We start from the raw sequence: 22,590 nt of genomic DNA, 5'->3' as shown, positions 1-22,590 counted from the left end.
AAAAGAGTTGCATAAACCAGTAAGAAAAAATTTTGAAAGAAGAAAAATTATTACTAAAGGCATAAATGAACTATGGGCAGCAGATTTACTAATTATGACAACAGTTAATGTTAGAATTAATAGAGGATACAAATATATGCTTAATGTAATTGATACATTTTCTAAATTTGAAATTCAGAAAAATACTAATTGGATTGATGTAATTGATAAAATATTATATGAATATAATTACAAAGATGTACATAGAACTATTGGTATGAAACCTTGTGAAGTAAATGAAAAAAATGAACAATTAATTTTTGATAATTGTTTTAAAATTAATAGAAACAATTTAGAAAAACCAGTTTTTAAAATTGGAGAAAAAGTAAGAATTCAGTCACATAAAAAACAATTTGAAAACAAATATAAAAATAATTGGACTCGAGAAATATTTTATATTAGTAAAATTTATCCATCTAATCCAATAACATATTTAATAAGAGATTTAAATTATGAACCAATATTGGGTAAATTTTATAAATTTGAACTTCAAAGAGTTCAAATTTGAAGTTTCAATTATTTTGCGTCCACCCTCTTCTAACGCTAAATACACTTGTAACCATGTTTGACTTTGTCAAACGGTTTCGACAGAGTCGAAACATGTGTTGATGTATAAAAATTGAATATTCTAAATCAAATATTATGCTTATCTTCCAGTTTGTGACTCGTATTCAACAGTATTTCATTTTTTTTGGTTTGTGCTTATGCTTATCTTGCAATTATGCTTATTCTATTTATAGATTGTGAGCAATGTTGATAAGATCAACTGTTTGCTTTGCATACTACTCAACTATAATTACATTATTCAGGGTATACGGTTTAGATGAGTTGGTTAAGCAATTGGAATTGTAACAATAATTTTGTTGCAAGTTCAAATCTGACTCAAAGACTTTTTTTTGAAAGGTACTTTAAAAAATAAATGTATCCTTTTTTTTTTTTTTTTTTTTTTTTGAGATAATATAAGCTAAAAAAATGAGTTAAATGTTAAAAACCCCTATATTATAGTTACTCGTAGTTAGTATTTTTAAGGTACTCGTAGTTAATATTTTTAAGGTACTCGTAGTTAATATTTAGGGGTGGACTAAATCGACCCAACTCAAAATTTTTAACTTTTTTTTGAGATAATATAAGCTAAAAAAATGAGTTAAATGTTAAAAAATGTTAAAATTTTGAGTAACTGTAAGTTAAAAAAATGAGTTAAATGGTAAAAATGTTAAAATTTTGAATTAAAATGATAATAAGTGTTAAAATTTTAATATTTTTGAGTTAAAATGATAATAAATGTTAAAATTTTAATATTTTTGATATTGCGTTGTAGTCCGGAATATACATACTACTCTTATCAAATGTTAGATTTGTTCGACGAGGGCGAGGTTTACCTCTCAATTATCAATTATTTGATAGTCTATTAGCAGAGCTCGTCAGCAAAGCATTGATAGCGAATGCTAGTTTTCTTTTTTATTGCTTCCAAAAAATATTACACCTGTCTATATTAACAATAAGTAATTTGTTTTAAAGATATTTGGATAGTTAAGTGCTACTCTAAGGCCATTGCACTTCAGGATCATTTAGAAAAATGTAGTTCATTTGCAAAGTATTTTCTATAATAATTTAGATAATTACATTAGCATATTTCTTATTATTACATTACAAGAGGCCTGTTGGGGTTTTTCGTTTTAGTCTCTTCTTATTGAATTTTTCTTCAGCAGGAAGCTTCCTCATCGTCGGATTTGTGTGCGTCAGAAGTATGCTTATGTGCCTGCTGCTCGCAATTTGTATTGCAGCGTCAACTGTGTCGATGTTTAAGTCGCGGTGAATGTCAACGTTTGGTATATACCAGGGTGCATTTCTTATTGTCCTAAGTATCTTCGACTAGGCACGTTGCAGTATTGTCAAATTGGATTTAGAAGCTGTACCCCAAACTTCTATACCATACTTCCAAATTGGTGCAATTGTCGTTTAGGGAATTAAGGTTTTGTTTTGCAGCGAGAGCTTTAACTGAGGCCCTAGCAGCCAGTACAGTTGTCGAAAACGATTTTTAATTTCATGTATTTTTTTATTATAAGGTTCTTCCAGTTCAGTTTAGAGTCAATTGTAATGCCTAAGTATTTAGCTTTCGTTTTGTTGAGGTCGTTTTGTAAATTTGTTTGTGCTATTTTCGGGTCTCTATGAGATGCCATTAGTACAGTGTCATCTGCAAGCGTCGCAATCATGCTATTTGCTGAAGACGGTTCCGGTACACCTGCGGTGTCAATAAAACACAATGTGGGTCCTAATACACTGCCTTGGGGAATTCCTGCGATCATAGGTTCAATGTATGAACATGCTTCGTTATATTTAATATAAAATTTTCTATCTTGGATGTAACTTTTTAGCATTAGAAAGTAGTCATATGGCAACCAAGATTGGAGTTTGTGCAGTAATCCAGGGCGTCATACTTTGTCAAAGGCTTTAGCTACGTCGAGATATACAGTTGTTTATTGTTGAAGCCTTTATTAATTTTGTGAGTGACTCTGTGCACTTGTTGGATTGTTAAATGTTTTCACCTAAATCCGAACTGATGTTGGGGAATTAAATTTATGTTTGTTATAATGGGCTTTATGCGATCAAAGAGTAGCTTTTCAAATATTTTTGATATTGTCGGCAGCACACTTATTCATCGGTACGACGATTCAAACGTCGCGTCTTTATTGGGCTTTGGGATCGCAATGAATTCGGCAATTTTCCATGTTTTTGGGAAGTATTTCAACTTAATAGCAGCATTGAAAACGTTCCTTAGATAAATGATTGCTCTGTCGGGCATATGCTTTAAAATTTTTCGCAAGATGAGTTCATATCCAGGGGATTTGTGGTTTTTTTAATGTCGAAATTAATTGCTTTATCTCTGTTAGTGAGGTTTTTTTGATGATTTGCTCGTCTTTATTGCTCGTTGTATGAGTCAAATCGAACTAGTTTTAAAAAAGCATAATACCGCTGTGAAATCGCTGTTATAAGAATCAATAAGGATGAGAATTCAGAAACCCTGACTGTTTGTTCGATGACAGAAATTACCTCATCTTTCCTATATTTCATATCCTTCGCTATATTTGCGCACATCTTCGGTAAATCGTTAGTTCTTACAATGTAAGTGAAACATTTTTCTCTTATCCGCCATGCCACTTTTTCTAACTGTACCTTTAGTTGTTAAGTAAACTTTGTTAATATTCAAAATGTCTCACTTATGTATTTTTATCTAGCTGCATTGAAAACAACGCATGCAGCAGGTGTTGTTGTTGCTGCAGCTTATGACTTTGCTATCCACCTTCTTGCATATGTACCTATGTGTGTACAACAATTTTTTGTATTGCAAAGGCACTTATCGGCGCAGACAATCGCGTGCATTACTTAAGTTTTATCACAGCGAAAAAGCTAAACTACGCTCAAACAACATAAAAACGAAAACAGATAAACACAATACCTACAAAATATTTACGTTGAAAATCACAAAAAAAAAATTTTAAAATTGATACACAAAATGAGTATACAAAAAAGTGCGCCGAGAACTTTCAAATGAAATGCATCGACCATTTATTTTGGAGTTGTGCACGCTCGTTTCAAATTTTAAATTTCGTCTATTTGAAAAAAATTTATTTATATAATTTACTAATTATTTTTTGAACAATATTTTGTGTATTTTAATATTTATTTATATTTTATTTGCTATTTTATGTATTATTTAAAATTTACTATAATATTAAAAATAGTCATAGGCCTTATGCAATTTAAAACTCTTCGATTAAGGGGTCCCATTGGGTGGTCTAGAATTTTCAAAAAAGTCGATTTTTTTTTGATATTTCGAAAGTATAATTTTTGGAAGAATATTCCTAGTATTTTCGATTCTACAGCCGTTTTAGCAGGTAGAGTCAGATCCGTCACGCGGCCACTCTCAAAACTTTAGACTCAATTATCTCAAAACTACTTATTTCGACCTGGTGTTTCAAAAAAAGAAACATCTATTCAATGGCTATCGCTTATACTAGAATCATATTATTATTTAAATTATTTCGTATTTTTTTGATTAAAAAACTGAAAAAAAAAACGATGTTTAGAGTGTCAAATTCAAAACCGCGCCATTTTGTCAATTGTTTTTTTTTTTTTGGTTCTAGTACGGGACATACCTGCAGTCATACTGATTTCTAACTTCTTTGGTTTTTGTGTTTCAGGTAAATAAAAGAGCCAAAAACGACAACACCGCCTAGGTCCAAATTTTTGGGAGAGTCAACTTCAGCGTAATTTTTAAAATTATGATAACTAATATAAAAAAAAAAATTGTTTTTTTTTCATTTTTGTTTGTACATAAAAGAAGTTAAATAAAAGGCCTAAACATTTAAATATCGTTTTTGATTTTTTTTGCGTAAAAAAATCCCTAAAAATACAATAAATTTTCGAGCTCTAGACCACCGGACCCATTCATGAATTTTTAATAGCTATATATTACTTATGAAAGCTAGTTAGTCCATTTTCCGCAGAATGACTTATAAGTATCGTCCTAAGAATATAAGGATCTGATTCAGATAGAGATATTTTTTTTTTTTTAATTATTAACATATATTCCTCTTCTGTTCGCCACTTCTCTGCTCGCTATCTCTCTGCTTACTTGACGAAAAATTTTTATGTGAACGCAACAACAAAGTTATCGCGCAGGTTTCGCCACTAGCGAGTATGGTTATGCCTTATAAAATAGTTATAGCTCACTATTTTACAAACCAATATAATTTTAAGCAGCTTCCAAGATAATTTTGTTTATACCAGTTGCTTCATCCATTCACCACTTGCCAATCGCTTGGCGAAAAGAAGAGACCTTATGTAGATTAGGGATGCCCATGCCATAGGACAATAGAGCTGGCCAGGTGTTGACAACAAAAACAGAAAAAATTCAGCTCGCGAAAGAGCTGGGTAAACTTGCCCCAACTACTGTTAATTGGTACCTCTTATTCGTAAGATTTCTTTTTATATGCACCCCCTTGCAAAATTATAAAGACACATAATTTTTTTCTTAATATAGTCCATACTACAACCAAAAACCGTATATGCAAAGTTTCAAACTTTGTATAAAACTTTGGATATTTTTGAAAGTTTCCAGTGACTATAAAACACGGCTGATTTTTGACATTTTTTTCATACAAAGTATACCTATGTATGCGCGATTTTTATATGTGAAGGAAAAAGCCTAGTACCTGTATATATAGGTTATATCACCTAAGCAAACCTAATGGACATCTGCATTTACCACAGGTTCCATCAGAAATGGCGTTAAAATTCCGCTTCAATCGTTTTCGCAATTCACTACAGGACCAATTTCGTGAAGATCGTGAAAAATAAATTAAAGGTTTAAAGAGAAGCTACTCCTTTCTTCGATATTATTACTTAATTCGAAAGAGCAAACTTCTTCTTCTTAATTGGCGCTATAACCGCTTACGCGATTTTGGCCGAGTTTAACAAAGCACGCCAGTTGTTTCTTTCTCGTGCTAACCGGCACCAGTTGGGCACACCAAGTGAAGCCAAGTCCTTCTCCACTTGATCTTTCCAACGCAGAGGAGGCCGCCCTCTTCCTCTGCTACCACCAGCTGTTACCGCATCGAATACTTTCACAGCCGGAGCGTTTGTATCCATTCGGACGACATGATTTTGACGAAATCGATCTTGAAATCATGATTCGATGAGTTAATAGTTTCAGACCTTATAAATCAAATCGCACAGACGGTATCGCTCCACTAGAGCGCATGCTTGATCCGCCGATACCAGGAACCATGGTTGTTTTTAAAAGTTATCCCAAGCTGCCATATATTTCTGATAAGTGGACAAGCAGCGAATATTCCGCATGCCCTTTCGAAGGACTTTAGACCAATCAGCTTGTCATTGTTGCTTTTAAAAACTCTGGAATGTTTGATCGATCTTCACATAAAAGGTAGCTTGAACAGTGGTAACTTCTCCCCAGCTCAACATGCGTACACTAAGGGTAGGTGAACCGATACTGCTCTGCTCGCACTTGTTGGTACTATTGAGAAATCTTTCGCGGTTGAAGAATATACTTTACCAGTCTTCCTATACATTGAAGTTGGGTTAAATAATATAACTTCAGAAAATACTCTCGGCGAGGGCACTACCACTCGCCTCCCTCTGAGTATGGTGATTGTAAGTATACCCCTCTCAACCTACAAACTGAGTGGTGAGGATAGTAGTTCAACCAACACGAGATGAGTCGGTAGTCTGAAATGTAGTGCTACAAAAAGAATTTGACCAAAATGGGGCAAACTTGGCGCTCAAATGATCGATGTGCATGGTGCGCCATTGCGTTGAAATCAAAAATCGTCCAATTTCCGGCTACAGAAAATCGTTTATCACGGCTATGTAGTGCTTTTCAAGACAAGGCACACGAATCCAAAAAAAGTTCTTCGCACACAAAGCACTTTGAAGTAAATGTTTGACGCCTCTTTTTTTTAATAATTAGACATATTGTCACCGTGCCTTTCAGCAAGTCTGGACGGTCCATTTGCTTGCCAGAAGTTTTCAGAGAAATAAGGGAGATCAACCGCAGAAAATGAATCATTTTCCATCAAAGTAATGCAAGCTGTCACACATCGGCTCAAGCAAATGCTTTTTTGAGTATTCAAAGCATTGAGTTGATGAGTCATCTACCAAAAAGTACTAATTTCACGCCAAACGATTTTTTATTATTTGCGCAGATCAAAAATACTTTATGAGGGTAAGGTTTTTTCACCCCTGCAGAGACGGTTGGAACGTTCAAATCATATCTCTTGGAGTTATAGCAATTGAAGTGACAAAAGTGATTCAAAAATTATTTCAAACGCATACAACAGTGCATTAATCTTCCTGGGCAATATTTTGGCATACAATAAAGACATTTTCAGTTCGAAATATTTATTTTTACTTGTCTATACAAAAATGTTTGTAACAATCTTTGTGTTAGCACATCTTCTGCGACAGCCAGAACAATTTTTTTAAATGTTATGAAGTCAAATTTGTGTAAGGGCCTACCAAAGCGGCAACTCTGCCCCTAATATCGTGAAAGAAGAAAATCCAGGTGTATACAATTCTCAGAATGAACGACTCATTACATACGTATAATAGATATATATCGAAATATGTTTATTTTTATTTGCAAATCTAAAGTAAAACGCGCGATTTTTTGCCACTGGGCGAAAGCGTGTAGCTTGGAATTTCCGCCAATGGTAAACAGACAAGCAACAAAACAAAATAATCGCTAAAAAGCTGCAATAATGTGCAACAATCTTGCTAGATGAGTAGTAGAAGAAAAAAAAGAAGAAGAAGAAGGCGCCAAGTGGCAACAGCACCGGCAACGGCAACGGCAGCTGCAGCTGTTGCTGCTGGGGCGTTATCATCGTGGAATGTGGATAAATGGTTGGCCATATTCTGATGGCAGCGGATGCCAAAGTTGCTGATGCTTTTACGGCATTGCTGCTGGCGCTTATAACGCTGACAACGCCAATGTAAAGGCAACATTACAACTGGGTTGTTGTTGTTGAGGTAATTCGCCGACTTCTTATCAACGCAGACTCAGTCAACGACGACGCCAACATCATCAGCATTGTCTTTTGCTGCCTGACGCTTCGCGGTAATGGAATCGTAGACGCGCTTTTATGCCTTGAGATTGTAAATTGTGGGCGATAATGTAATGTGTGTACTAATTACATGCAGCATAGCCGGCGAGAAGACGTAGCCATTTTAAGTTTCAGATTATTCGATATTAATCATTCAATGCATTCACATTCTAGAGTGTCGTAAGTTCTTAGATAAAAATATATGTATATATGTATGTATGTATGTATGTATGTATGTATGTATGCGTGCATATACATGCAGTCAAACTTCTAACTCGCCTACCGACCTTCTTCGATATTCACGGTGTGGTGTTTTATAAATGCGTTCCGGAAGGACAGATGCCTATTAAGAACTATTATTTGCCGGATTGAGACGTTTGCGGAATAGCTTCTGGGAGAAGTAATCGGAATTGTGGCAGAACTACTCGAGAATTCTGCACAACGATAATGGGTATTTGAAGCGAGGAAGCAAAATAATTTTAAATAAAAGAAATTAAATTAAAAAAATTTAAATATATGTTAGCCGCTTTTCCAAACCCGACTAGAAATTTTGGTAAGGCGGTGATTAGGCGCAAATAAGGCAGACCGCATTCCAAATTTGCGCCTCATAAGGCAGCCAAACTAGGCCCAAGCTCCGAAAGGTATCGCCACACATCTACCTCATTAGGTGCAGGTTCGAAAAACCGAACTTCGGTAATACTCCGGATGCTCTTCTACAAATCAGTTAGGGATTCCAATTTATGCCTAAGTGAGACACTGCCACAGATTTTCGTGACCACAACCAAATTTGGTTTTGTTCTGGCATGCCAATTTTGCCTTGCCTAACGTAGGCCTGGTAAGGTAATAGTAAGGCGTGCTTCAGTAAGGCCTGCCTAATTCGGGCCTAACTGATTCTTCGGCATGCCTCACTGTAATTCTAGTCGGGAAACTGGTGTTACAGCGTCGTGAACACGAGTTACGAGGCTAACGAAATAATAAAATACAAAACGCTTGCTGCTTTGAAAAATGTAACAAAAAACTAATATATAAATACAATATTATTATATAAAATGAAACATAGAGTAATGGAAAAAACAAATGGCATATATTAAACCCATCAAGGAAAATTTGATACACAAAGCAAAAGGGCGAAAACAGCAGCAGTAAAATAAAATGAAGAAAGAAAAATATGTTTTGCCAATAAGGAATTTTACTTTCGTAATACGTTTTATAAAGACACAATTTAAGGTTTGTTTACCAGGTAGTTTCATACAACAATGCATTTTTGTCGCTCTTAAAAATGTCGACTTTCGTGCCTTCAAACTACGATTTGCGGACATCGTTGATTTTCTGTTATCAGTTGAAGAAAAACGCTTCTCAAGCTCATCAAATGCTTATAGAAGCTTATGGTGGGCTTGCTCTAAGTAGAGCACAGTGCTTCAGGTGGTTTGAAAAATTCCGAAGTGGTGATTTTAGCGTGGAGGACGAGGACCGTGGCCGGCCACCGAAAAAGTTTGAGGGCGCCGAATTGCAAGCATTGTTGGATGAATATGATGGTCAAACGCAAGAAATGATGGCAGAGCAGTTGGGAGTGACCCAAAAAACCTTTTCCAAACGTTTGAAAGACATGGGCATGATTTTAAAGGTCGGAAGATGGGTGCCACATGAACTGACTGGAAGGCAGCAAGAGAACCGAAAAACCACTTGTGAAATCCTGCTGTCTCGGTTCAAAAGGAAGTCTTTTTCGCATCGAATCGTTACGAGTGATGAAAAATGGGTGTATTTCCCAAGCGTAAACGATCGTATGGTCCGCCCGACCACAAGCCAAAAACAATGGCCAAATCAAATCGCTTCGGCCGCAAGACAGTTCTGTGTGCTTTCCTTGTTGACAATGCACCGCCATATCGAACAAGAGCGACCCGAGAATTGGTGGAGACGTACGATTGGGAACCGCTGGTGCATGCGGCTTACTCACCAGATTTGGCGCCTTCCGATTATCATTTGTTTACATCGATGGGCCATGCACTTTCCGAGCAGCGCTTCAATTCTCACGAAGAAGCCAAAAAATGGCCCGATGATTGGTTTGTGGCCAAAGACGAACAATTTTTTTGGCGCGGCATCCACCATTTTTTGTTAATAAACGTTTGAAATTGAAAAAAAGCCTTATTTCATAGGTATCTACCTGGTATATAACAATAAATGTGAGTATCTGATTATTTTGTTTTTATCGGAAATGAAATTAAAATATTAAATAAAACAATCATTTTGGTTTTCATGCACGGAGTTTCGAAAGTTCGCTCTTCCCAATTGTAGTCAAGCTTCAACCCATTCGGCTACGGCGGCCACTACTGTAATTAATTAGTTTAAAACAGTACTTTTTTAATTTCAATTATTTAATTTTTTTTTAAATATAGCTCATTCTGCACGAAAAACCATATAAATGGAAAAATAATAAATAATACAAATTTCAAACTTTTTAATCAGAATTACAAAAAAAATTAGGGACGCAGTTTTATAGTCTATGAAATTTTAATATCGTCCCCTTAGTATTAAAATAGCCTATAAATTTTTTGATGTTTTGAGAAAATGAATTTCAAACTTTTTGTCGAATGTAGCTCTCACTCAAATCTCGTTATGTCTGTAAATATTTATTATTTTTTGACTGACGTTTTGACCCACTTTGTGGAACTAGAATTTGATAAAATTTTGACCACATATAAAATCGACGATGGAGAATCCAAAAATTCAATAAAAAAATAATAGCCTATGAGCACATAGGCTATTGTTATACTAAGGGGACGATATGATATAGTTCAAGTTGGAAATGGCTAAAAAATCGCGTTTTTCCTGCTGAGTTGCGTATTTTCTAATTTTTCGATATACAGAATATCGCCAGCAAAAAAATTGTAAAAAATCAAGGCAAACTTGCACTTTATTATTCCAGAATTAAATAAAGCTATGCAATCGCTTACCCAAAAATTTAATTGAAAGAATGGAAAAAGTTATTGGTGAAAGTGAAAAGAACTCTACAAGGTGAAGTCCAAAATAAACAAGACTGAGCTAAAATAGAAACGACAGAAGCTTTGTTCTGATAACTTCGACTTTATTTATTCAAATAATCCCCGCTGGCCTCGATACACCTCTTTTGCGCGATCTAAAAGCTTCTCGAAAGAGTGTTTCAGGTCATTGACCAGAATGCCCTTTCATGGCCAAATGCAATTTTCCGAATAGGTAGAAGTCACAGGAAGCTATATCAGGTGAATACGGTGAGTGATTGATGGTTAAAATGCGTTTTCTAGTCAAAAAATTAGTCACAAGAGTGTATCGAATTATCATGCGATAAGCGCCAGCTTCCTCCTTCGCGCTATTCAGGACGAATTCGACGAATGCGATGCAACAAACGCTTCAAAACCCCAAGATAGAAAATTGCAGTGACGGTTTGGCCCGTTGGTACGAATTGGACAATTCTCTTGGAATCGTAAAAACCAATGAGCATCGACTTGATTTTTGACTTCTCCAAATGGGATTTTTTGGGTGGTGGCTCGTCTGGGGCCTTCCATTCGCCACTTTGACGCTTAGTTTCAGGATTGTGTTGGGAACCCCACTTTTCATCACCAGTTAGTTACAATGTTGTAAAGGAAATTCTCGTCTTTCCTTGCCTCTTTAATGAGGTCTTTCGAATGTTGAATTCTGAGCAATTTTTGGTCCTCAGGTAACTTGTGCGGAATGAAACGTCCATAGAGCTTTCTTAAGCCCAAATGATCAGTTGATATGCGATAAATCGATATTTTGGAGTTATTCTACTCCGATTCCGTGAATTTCTAGGATGATTTCGGTTCTTTTTGGTAAACTTACGAGCAATTTCGATGGAGTTTTCGGTGATTATTGATTTTGGGCGGCCCGTATGTTCGTTATCATTTATGTCCTCACAACTATCTCTGAAACGTATAAACCACTCATGACTCTGGCACGAGATAGACAATCGTCGCCATAAACTTTCTTCATCATTTCAAATGTTGCGGTAAACGTTTTACCGATTTTAAAACAAAATTTGATATTAGCTCTTTGTTTGAAACTTATTTTTGTACCGATAACACAAACAGACTGACACTTTAGACGCAATAACTTCGCTTCCACTAAACCGAATGTCGTCATGCTTTCACTAGAAGTCAGCTAGGGATATAACTTACATCAACGCACTACCTCGTTAAAAAGATGACGCCATCATGATATCACAATGGGCCTGATTTCTACCGAGTAAATTGTTGATAGAGGAGCAGCCCACCTAGCCTAAATTAATGTGCGTGCTAATTAGAAACATTACAGCAAAATGGAAAAATGTTCCACTGTAGTATAAACTGAGATGACATTTTTTCACGTGTACGAAAAGATGATAATAAATTTTAAAACATTTTCTTTCTTTTGGAATATACGTTTTTGCTTTATAATGGTTAGATATTCAAATCAAAATAAATATACAACTTTTTGCTCCTCTCTAATTGGTAGTTTATTTCAGCAGTCTTTACTATAAAAACAAAAATACAAGAGATAAGTTAAAGACTAAGATCCTAAACTATTCTTTAAGCCAATAAATGTTGATTACTCCGAAATCTTAGGCTGATGTTACTTCTTAACCTTCATATGACTCTCCGGTAAAATTCATAAAAGGATCGTTGTTTCGGAACCGGTTTTACTTAATTTCCCACCACTGCATATGAAACTAGACTTGTCAAAACTGTGGATTACGACGGTTCAGGTTTTATGTACTTGAAATAAGAGTATCCTGAAGTTAGTGATGTTAAAGTAAAGGACGCAATTTTAGTTGGGCCTCAGATCAAGGTATTGTTCAAAGATAAAGATGACAAAGAGAAGCTGAGTCCGTTATAAAATTGCTTAGAAAACAAATTATTACATACAACTTTTTGGGCAACCACATAGAAGAACTATTTTCGATGCTTCACCCATTGTCACTCGGAATTCTTTTTTTTTTATATTCTCACCACGACTTCTTTCACCAAGAAGCTAGGAGACGCATATCAACACAGGTTCCATCAGGATATTTCCCATATGGACAAATGATGCCAAAGTGTGTTAAGATATTTTTGTTGGACACTTGCAGTGACCAGCCACAAGTCAAATACTCCAGAAAATCATAATTTTTTTTTTTTTTAAATAACTTTTCAATCTGCAGTAAGTAAGTAAATAGTTGCACCGCTGATTTTTGGCGAATTTTTCAATTGACGTTCCTAGGCTTTTTTTTTGCATTTAAAAAAACTCCGAGGATGTACTTTAGATAGACTTTTTTTTAGTCTGTTGAAACTCGCTTTTTGTTATACCAAAATTCAAGGGAAAGACTAAAAATCGCTAGAAATATAATCCCCAAAATTCAAAAAAAAAAACTTGAAAAAATTCTATAAATTTTGGTTTACAAATTTTGATGCATACATGAGGGTATGAATGATAAAAAAAGTGAGCTAATATGCCTTTAGTGTAAAAAAATATTCTTGTAAAGCGAAACATAACAGAAATGTTTGCATAAAATGCAGCATAAATGAACGAAGAGCCCACGGGTAGAATTCTGGTCAGGAGGAATGTAACATATTTTTTTTCTAAGGTGATATGAGAGTTATGAGCTTTGTATATTTCGCACAATAGCAATCAACTGACAAAGTCAAAATGACTAGTAGCTCGATTATTGAACTTTACTCACAAAAGATGGACTGCTCAATGAATAACGTTTCACAGCGCGCCATGCTAATAAAGCCAATTATCGTTAAAGACCATATTCATTGCCTACAAAAAATCACTTCACCCTCACTATTGGCCTATATGACGCTTTCAGCAGCAAATGCGTTGAAAAAGGGCAAATGAAACCACCAGAATCCTAAATAAATTACCCCTCTCTGTGAATGCATTCTATGGATGACTTCTCGACAACGGCGTATGCCTTTTTCAACCCCCATATGCAGTAGCTTTGTTTGTCAATTTGTCTGTATATATATATATATATATATATATATATTTAATATGCAGTTCCACTAACTTCAGAAGCTGCTATAAAAATAACATCAGCGCAACAAACGAAAAAGAAGTGTCGCCGGACCTACTAAATATACGAGCAAGTGGTGATTTTTCTTCATTTTTATTACTCACTTGCGTTTTTTGTTTAGTTCCGTTTTCATATTTTCATATGGTCAGTACGAATTAAAATTGCCATCAAACAATATTATCTCAATTTCAAAATTTACACATCAGTGAATTTAATTGCTGCGACCAGTCATTGGATGACCACTACGAAACGGGAAAAAGGTGATCGGCCTGACGTGCAGTTGGTGCGATTGCTGTCACTGCCATTCGAGAGTGTTGTTGCAACTGCTATACTCGTAGTTGCACTTTCATCTTCGAAAAATAAATTCAATTTAGGTGTACATTTTATAAAGCTATTATGCGAGTATCTCTGCGTTACGCAGCCGGTGGTTAATTTTCGATGGAACAAAATAAATTTCTAAACTGTTAAGCCGCCTCTCTACCTATTTCTGTATTTATTTAGAATAACTGCACACATTCGTGCAAGTACATATTTGTAACGTACATTTGAAATGTGTATTAGAGCGGTAGAACATTTTTGGCACAAAAATTATGAATTTAGTTGAAAAACAGGAATAAAACTGTTTTCTTAACCATAAGATCTCCTGATCAATATAAAAAATATTACGTATCTCAAAAGTGATACATCCTCGCTCTTATTTTCAAAATAAAATTCTAATAATTTTATGGAAGTACCAGCAAGTTACGGAACGAGTTTTTGAAGTACCGTCTTTTTCCGAAAATAAGACATTGTCTTGCTTTCTTTTTTGGTCCAAAATACGCGCTGGGGCTTATTTTCAGGGGAGGGCAAAAACAAAAGTACATTTTTATTTATTATTTATTTTACACAGAATACAGAAATTTAAATTTATTCAATTACAGTCATGTCATCTTCTTCTGGAATATCGTCATAAATAAAATTCTGAATTTTCTGATTTTCTTCCAAATCCATTTCTTCTTGAATCATTGGTCTGCATCTCTCATGTCTTGCGATATAGCTATCGTTAAATGAATACGTCTTGTCTAAGTAGCCTGTTCGCAGTTCATTGGAAACATATATATATGTATAATTGGCGTGTACACCCCTTTTTTGGGGTTTTTGGCCGAGCTCCTCCTCCTAATTGTGGTGTGCGTCTTGATGTTGCTCCGCAAATGGAGGGACCTAAAGTTTCAAGCCGACTCCGAACGGCAGATATTTTTATTTTGGTTTCACCGAGATTCGAACCAACGTTCTCTCTGTGAATTCCGAATGGTAATCACGCACCAACCCATTCGGCTACGGTGGCCGCCGCATCACTATCAGGTATTTTGTCCTATGAATTTTTTACCCAATTCTGTTTTCAATATATTCATTGATTTTCATCCGCAAATGATCCTTGAATGGCTTGTTTATTGCAATGTCAAGTGTCTGGAGGTAACCAGTCATTCCTGCGGGAAGCATTATTTGATCAATCTTCCTCTCAGCAAGAAAGTTTTTCATGTCTCTAGCGCGGTGAGTACTGGCTGAATAGCAAACTAATAAACCTTTATTCTGACCCCTCAACAGTGGTGGCAGCATAATATCAACCCACTTTCTTATAACTGCTTGGGTGCACCCTTTCAATGACATAAATTCCTGAAATACGTTGAATCTGGACTTTTTTACCTTTAGTGACTAAAAATGGCGATACTTTCTTGTCATCTAGACGAATTGCCAAAATACAGTTAACACGTGCACTATCATAACCGGTAGAAGAAACGTAAATTGACGAAGAAGCCTTGTGGTAAACTGTCGATTGAGCTCCTCGGCCTAGGAATATCGCGGTCTCAACCATATCAATCATATTGGAGAGTTGGTATTTCGAAAAATTGATGCCATCAACAAAAAGCTTAGACGCAAATGCACGCTTAACAACTTCATTGTCTTCCAGCTTAAATAATGTTGTTGACTGAAAATGAAAGACTGAAATGAATGAACGTTGTATACCTGCACTGTCGCTCATTGTAGACTGCTGCCTTATGTTGAATTTTTAAGATAAATTCCATGGATTAATTTGAAACGAGCTGTTGAGGTAAACAATTCGATTCTCGGAATATTTTGTTTCAAACATTTCTCTGAAATACGAGTACCAGGAAAACTAAACCTATTTTACTTATACTTAATAAATCAACAGCATTCTTTAACGAATTCTTTTTGTCACATTATTTTAACTAGGGATTATTTTCGGAGGATGTCTTATTTTCGGAAAAAAGGCGGTACGAGTATACCCGGTGTAACTACACTTCCAATTGGCGTTTTCTAAACTTTAATTGACTATTCGAAAACCCATTTTATGCTTTCTAAAATTCTGTTGACTCTTCTAAAATCAAATTCTCTCTCTCTAAACCCCAAATAACCCTTTATCCATCCAACTGGAGATGGTGTAGTCGATTGTCGCATTAAATAAATTTATAGGAAAGAGGTTTAGTAACGTAAGTTTGAGGTTAGTTAATGTAAGCCCAATATTAGATGAGACTGATTTAACTTGAAGTCACAAGGCACACCTAGATCTGTGAATGAGGTTATTGAAAAGTCACAGTGAATCTGAGCAATTTTCATAACCTTCACTTAACTCTCCGGACTCGAAATGGAAGAGTTTCTGCGAACGCCAAGCTGAAGGCTACCGAACGGGTCACAGGTTGCGGATATTGAAGTGGCCTTTAAATATAAAGTTCGCTGCGAATAAGTGTATCTTCACACTGTATCACTCAAATCCTCAAAAAATACTGAGGACTTATGAAACTTTGCTTTGATGCCTTAAGATTCTGGTTCTTCTTCGTTGCTGTAGTTTCTGTCGCAAGACTTCTGATAATGATGTAACCTGTTAGCAGCTCGTGGCTGTGTATAATTTTTTTCTGCTCAACTTGAGGAGCTCCTACGCCTGTCTTATATTCCATTCTGACCGCAAGGGCTTTCTTGCATTACTGGCACCATAATTTTTCCATCCTTTGCTTACATCTTTCGGAAAATTTTCGCTTGCAATGAGTTTGCAAGAGGCGAGCGAAAATGGAACGGAAGTGTGCTTTCTTGAAAATTATATGCAGCTTTATTCTCTGACATCTTGCTACGCTAAGACATCCATATCTAGTGAAACGCGTTCAGAGATCTATGGCAGTTAGCTACTATGTTAGTGTTGTTTATAACAGAAACCAAAGCCTTCAGAGCTATATGGCTGCCTGAAAATGTGATGGCGTTGTAACGAGATCAGAAGCGTTAAAACTAGTATCATTAAATAAGTCCGCCAATTTTATTCTCTTTTTAAGAGCCTAGAGCTCCTTCGAGCCATATTCCCCTTCTAAGTATACCTTTCGTGTTTCAAGTATACCAAACAACTGCAGCAGCAGTCTGCTAACGGCAACATAGCAGCCACAGCCTGTTAATATAAATCCTCTTCGTTATACCTTCCCATTTTATTGCTAAATGTAAACTTTCGTTTTCATAAAAAGCCTAATTTCTACTAATTATTCTCAAACTTTGAAGATTGATTTTATCAGCCAAATAATTTTTTTCTTTTCAAAATAAGTACTATATATTATATAATTGGCGATTATCCTTTGTTGTGTGCATGGCCGAGTTCCTCCTTCTATTTGTGGTATGCGTTTCAATATTTTTTTCACAAAATGGAGTGACCTTCATGAGGAGCTTTTTCACGGCGAAAATGAACTGCCAGGTTTGCCATTGTCTGCCGAGAGGCGAACGCTAAAAGAAAACGGCCACTGCTATGCTGTAGTCATGCAACCACCCATTTGGCTACGGCGGCCATAGTAAGTAAAACCTTTGAAAAGAAACCGTATTTTTTCCATACTAACAGAGTAAATCAATTAAGTGAGGACTTGCTTTTTAACGCTACAATGATGCTACCGATCGAGCAGAAAAAAATCGTAGGAAGCCATATCAGGTAAATAGCTGTTGGAAAAATGGAATTCACGGCTAGTGATGTCACTTTGCGACGGTGTGTTATCATGGGGCAAAATCCGCGAGTAGTTTTTCTACTTCCGAGTTGTCTTCTTTTCGTTTTTGGCGAATTGCTTCACACAAACGCGTCATAATGTCCAAATAATAGCCTTTACTGTGTGATCTTCTGGAAAAAATTGTGGTGTAGAAAACCGTTGTACGAGTAATTCATAAACACAAAAACCTGATTTTTCTGGTTTTGATTCATTCACTTACTCGCCTGATGTCTGGATTGCGTGACGTACATAAGCCCACGTCTTCTCCGCACTAGTGATGCGTTTGATGAACATTGGGTCGGGTTCAGCCTTAAAAATTATGCCTGTAGTGATATCAACGTGGTTTACATGAAATTCTGACCGTTTGGGAAAAACTTTGCAGCAACATAAGCAATGTTCAAGTTCTCTGTCAGCTCTATGCTATTATTCATGAACTTTTCTTTCACTTAATTGATACTTTTATCAGTTTTCGATGTCGACGGCCTACCACTATGTTCCTCATCCTCGATGGACTCACCATCTCTGAAGCGTTCATGCCACTCGTAAACAAGTTTTCTTTAGAGTATCATTACTGAAAAGGTTTCTTAATATTTTTAAGATTTTTACACCATTGAATCCATTTTTAACGTTAAATTGAAAACGAACTCGTTGTAGCGAATTCAACTCCATTTTTAAAGTACTAAAAAATCAAAAAGACGTACAGAAGTAGATTTACTCTAGATGGCGTAACTTTTACAAAGTTACAGCAATGGCAATAAAATTTTGGTAGGAATGCTAGTCAAAAATGTGGCAACATAAACAAAAAACAGAACTCAAATCAGTTGACTTAGACCGCCACCTGGCGTTTGTTCCGGGAACTTTTTGATCAAGGTGGTAAAGCATATTTGCAGATTGCTGAAGAGTGAATTTTTTTTATGAAATTTCAAATTTTTTATCACATTTTCATTTAGCAGGTCCAAAATAATATCTAAAATCGCCTTTCTAACATAATTAATAGAGATTTTGAAACACCAACAAACCGGCCCGCCCTAATTTGTTTGCAATGCACAGAAGGTGCTTAATAAATATACCTAACTACACACAGAAGGTGCAATTGTATTGAGATCGCTTTTTGATTGCGTTTTAGAATTTCAATTTCGATGCAATTTATGGTACATTTATGTGATAAATATCTGTAATTGCTTTGCATACTACATATTTTGATGAACACTTTTCCACGTACGTAACTAGCATGAAAATATATTTACACGTACCCAAATAAATATACTTACATACATACATATATAAATTACAAATAAAGATTAACAAAATGAATTAGAACTTATATAATTATATTTAAATTATTTATAATAATTTTCTAAAACTTATTTTAATCCGCTTCCTCTCTTTGGTTTTCAGGTAACTGGAACTAATTATGCGTATGTATGTATTACAATCGTTTTCTGAAAAAATATGAAATTAATAAAACGAATTTGGGCGAGGTAATATCGCTTACTGCCCAAGGCAAAAATGCATACTTTGACAATATTCAATACTGCCAGCCACAAATTGTAGCAGCATAGCTGATGTGATATAGGAATACCACATCCTCATCCAGGTCATATTTGCTACACGGATGTAATTCGAAAACTGTGAAAATAAAATTTTGAAAACCTCAGTAATTCAAAAATATAAGACAACTGTGCCCAGCAAAGCCACGAAAAAGCTGCAAGCTGATGATGAATCAAAAGGTGGAGAAGTTCCATTGTTAGGTCGGCATAATTTCAACGTAAATTCCTTGATAATTAACCATTTTGAATAGATGTAGAGATGGGCAAAGGGTTATTCGCGAGCAACATCAGCGTCGCAGTGCTTATACGAGCATTGCTTTATATATTTTACGCCCTTGCAATACTATGTGCAATGAGCTGTAATTCGATATGTTTATAGTAAACCTCGGTATTTTTTAGTATAAATTTACAAATAACGATTTCGCTTACGAGCTTCATTTCTTCTTCGCTCAGTGAGTTAAAACATTCATCCTGCCCAAAAGACTCGTGAAACTTTTCGTGCGATGATTTATTACGATTTTCGACTGTTGATTTGTTTAATTATCAAGACAGGAATGCGTTAATAAATTTACTTCGAATTTCGGCATTGAAGCGCCACATTTAGTCACAGTGAGCCGCTGATACGAGTACAATGAGTTCCAACGTGGCCGTCAACTCTTGCAGGATGAATTTTGTGAAGGCCGTCCAAAACCGGCTGTTGTGCCAGAAACAATGGCAGTAAAATGGACTGCGGTGTTGGAGTTGAAGTGGTATATATTCTCACAGACTTAAAATTGAGAAATCTGTGCGTCTCCCTAATACCAGCAGTGTCTTCCAGGCGGATGTACTGGTAATTGGGGAAGCCTGTAGGCTACTAATCAGAGATTTCTCTTTTAAGGGCAATATCGCTATTCTTTCGGATAGCCAAGCTGCAATCCAGGCACGGGATTCGGCTACCACATACAACATCTAAAGTGGTGGAACAAAGCAGGAATATCCTCATCATCTTGAGTGAAAACCTTAAAGTTACCTTAATCAATCAGTCAAGATGGCAATTGCCCTAAAATACCTCCAAATCGCAGATTGTAGATGGAGAGACCAGACGAAACGCAAAATTATCGTTATGGCCCACCTACAACCTCAAACAATCGGCGGCATTAATAAGCATGAAACGCCTGGAGACTAACGGCAGTCATAACTGGCTTCTGGTCTATCGGAGAACAAGCCGCCAAAATGGGCATCCCTCAAAACACATACTGTCATAGTTGTAAACAACCGGAGAAAAAAAAAGCAATCCTCTGTGAATGCCCTGCCCTGTGGAAGGACAGAATGATAACCCTGGACCAACCGCTGTTCGAGACTCTCGGACAACTGTGTGGCTTAGACGTCAACAACCTAATAAGGTTCTTAAACCGCACAGACTGGATATAGTCATGCTGTAAATAACCGTTAAACAAGTTGGTAACGAGGATGTGACAACAAAATGATGTGAAAGCGCTTCTTAGATTCTGGAGGAATCACCACTTTAACCAACCAATCAACCAGAAACAATCGATGCTCTGCGTCAATTGATTACCCAAGATCGTCACGTGACATATCGCGAAAGAGAGGCATCTTTGGGAATTAGTGGGACCAGTCTAAATTCAATTCATTATTCAATTTTCTTAAGATTTATTCCCTTTGGGTTCCGCGTAATTTGGGAATTGCCCTGAAAAGGACTGGTGTCGATTAGTGTAAAGAAATGATGAAGAAATTCAGCCGTGGTCGTTCAAAACACGTCTGTGACATCGTAACAGATGACGAATCTTCGATTTACTCATATGAGCCGAAAGCAAAACAGTAATCGATAGTATGGGTGTTTCAAGACGGTTTTAATCCAACAAAAGTTGTCCGCGGAAAAGGCAGTGAAAAGTAGATGGTCAGCTGTCTTTCTCGGAAAATCTAGTGATGTCGCAATTGTAGAAACTTAAAATAGTCCAAACTGTTAGGTTGCCAGAAGTTTACGGAGATTTAAGGAAACCCAACCGCCGAAGACGAATCATCCTTCACCGAAACAATAGACAATGCGAGCTCTCACGTAACGGCTCAGATAAGAGCATTTTTGAGCACGCAAAGCGATCGAATTAATTTGTCATCCGCCTTACAGCTCTGATTTAACACCTAATAATTTCTTATTATTCCCGAACATCAAAAATAAAATACGGTTTACGGAGGTTACTGTTTTTCAACGCCTACAGAAGCTGTTGAAGAAATAATGATGGAGGTATCCGCTTCTAATTCGCGTAAGAATTGAAGTCAGAGCAACGCCCGACAACAACGGAATTTATTTTCGAAAAAAAAGTTATGCCATGAAATGCCCACATAAAAATACATATACAATAAAATAAGTGAAGGTTTTAGGCGACTAAAACAGAGCGTTAATTTTAAATAGTTTTTTTACTGATGGCTCTTTCGGCATTTTTCATACAAGTGCAATTTATAAAGGCTATAGTTGATTTTTTTGCAAACGGGTTGACGATTTTCTTCCACAAAATATTCATTTTTCTATGGAGAGAAAAGTCAAAAAGCCGCAGTCAGCAAAAAAAAAAAAAAAAGTTATTAAAAATCAACCCAATTTTTTAGCGGCTTAAAATATGCAATTATTTTGTTAGAATTTCAGACTCATGCTGCTGCGTAACCTAAAATTTTCCAAGAATTCTGATTAAAAATTTTAAAATTATTTAAATTATTTAAAAAATATATTTTTATTAGGTTCGACCCGGTGCACTTGGACAAAGTTTAATGCGAAAGTTTTCAAACTCCAGATTTTCTCATTCAGTGAGATTCTGTGGCATCTTCGCAATGAGTACTGTCAAAATCAAATGCGGCGAACAGCTGTTTACGGCTAATCGATAATAAGTAGACCTAATGTTTGAAGTTGTTTGACCTTTGATAAGAACTTTTATATGATTGATGAACGTACGGCCTGAAAAGATAATTCAGATGGGTCGAAATCGGAAGATGCTAGAACAGAGGCGGGAATCAATGGGCCTTAATTTAAAAAATCGATTTCAACATTCTACCAGGTAGATAGATACATACATGCCACCGAGACATGTGTGAGGGAATATCTCCGTAGGAAAATTATTGGAACCCACATTTAAATTCTTTCAGATAGGCGGCTTTGAAAACCAACTCAAAAATGCCAACTCTAATCAACTCAAAATTGGTAAATGAAGTTTCTTCACCAGTTACGCTCGCTAGTGTACTTATATACTGGAATTTGACAACCAATCCTTTTCTCAAAATTTTTCGACATTATTATGAAAAAAACAACAAAAATATTTTTATTTTATAAATGTGAATTTTGGTTGTAAAATCGAAGT

Source organism: Anastrepha ludens, chromosome 5, assembly GCF_028408465.1.
Source record: "Anastrepha ludens isolate Willacy chromosome 5, idAnaLude1.1, whole genome shotgun sequence".
Classification (NCBI taxonomy): Eukaryota; Metazoa; Arthropoda; class Insecta; order Diptera; family Tephritidae; genus Anastrepha; species Anastrepha ludens.
Note: the sequence above shows the minus strand (reverse complement) of the source record.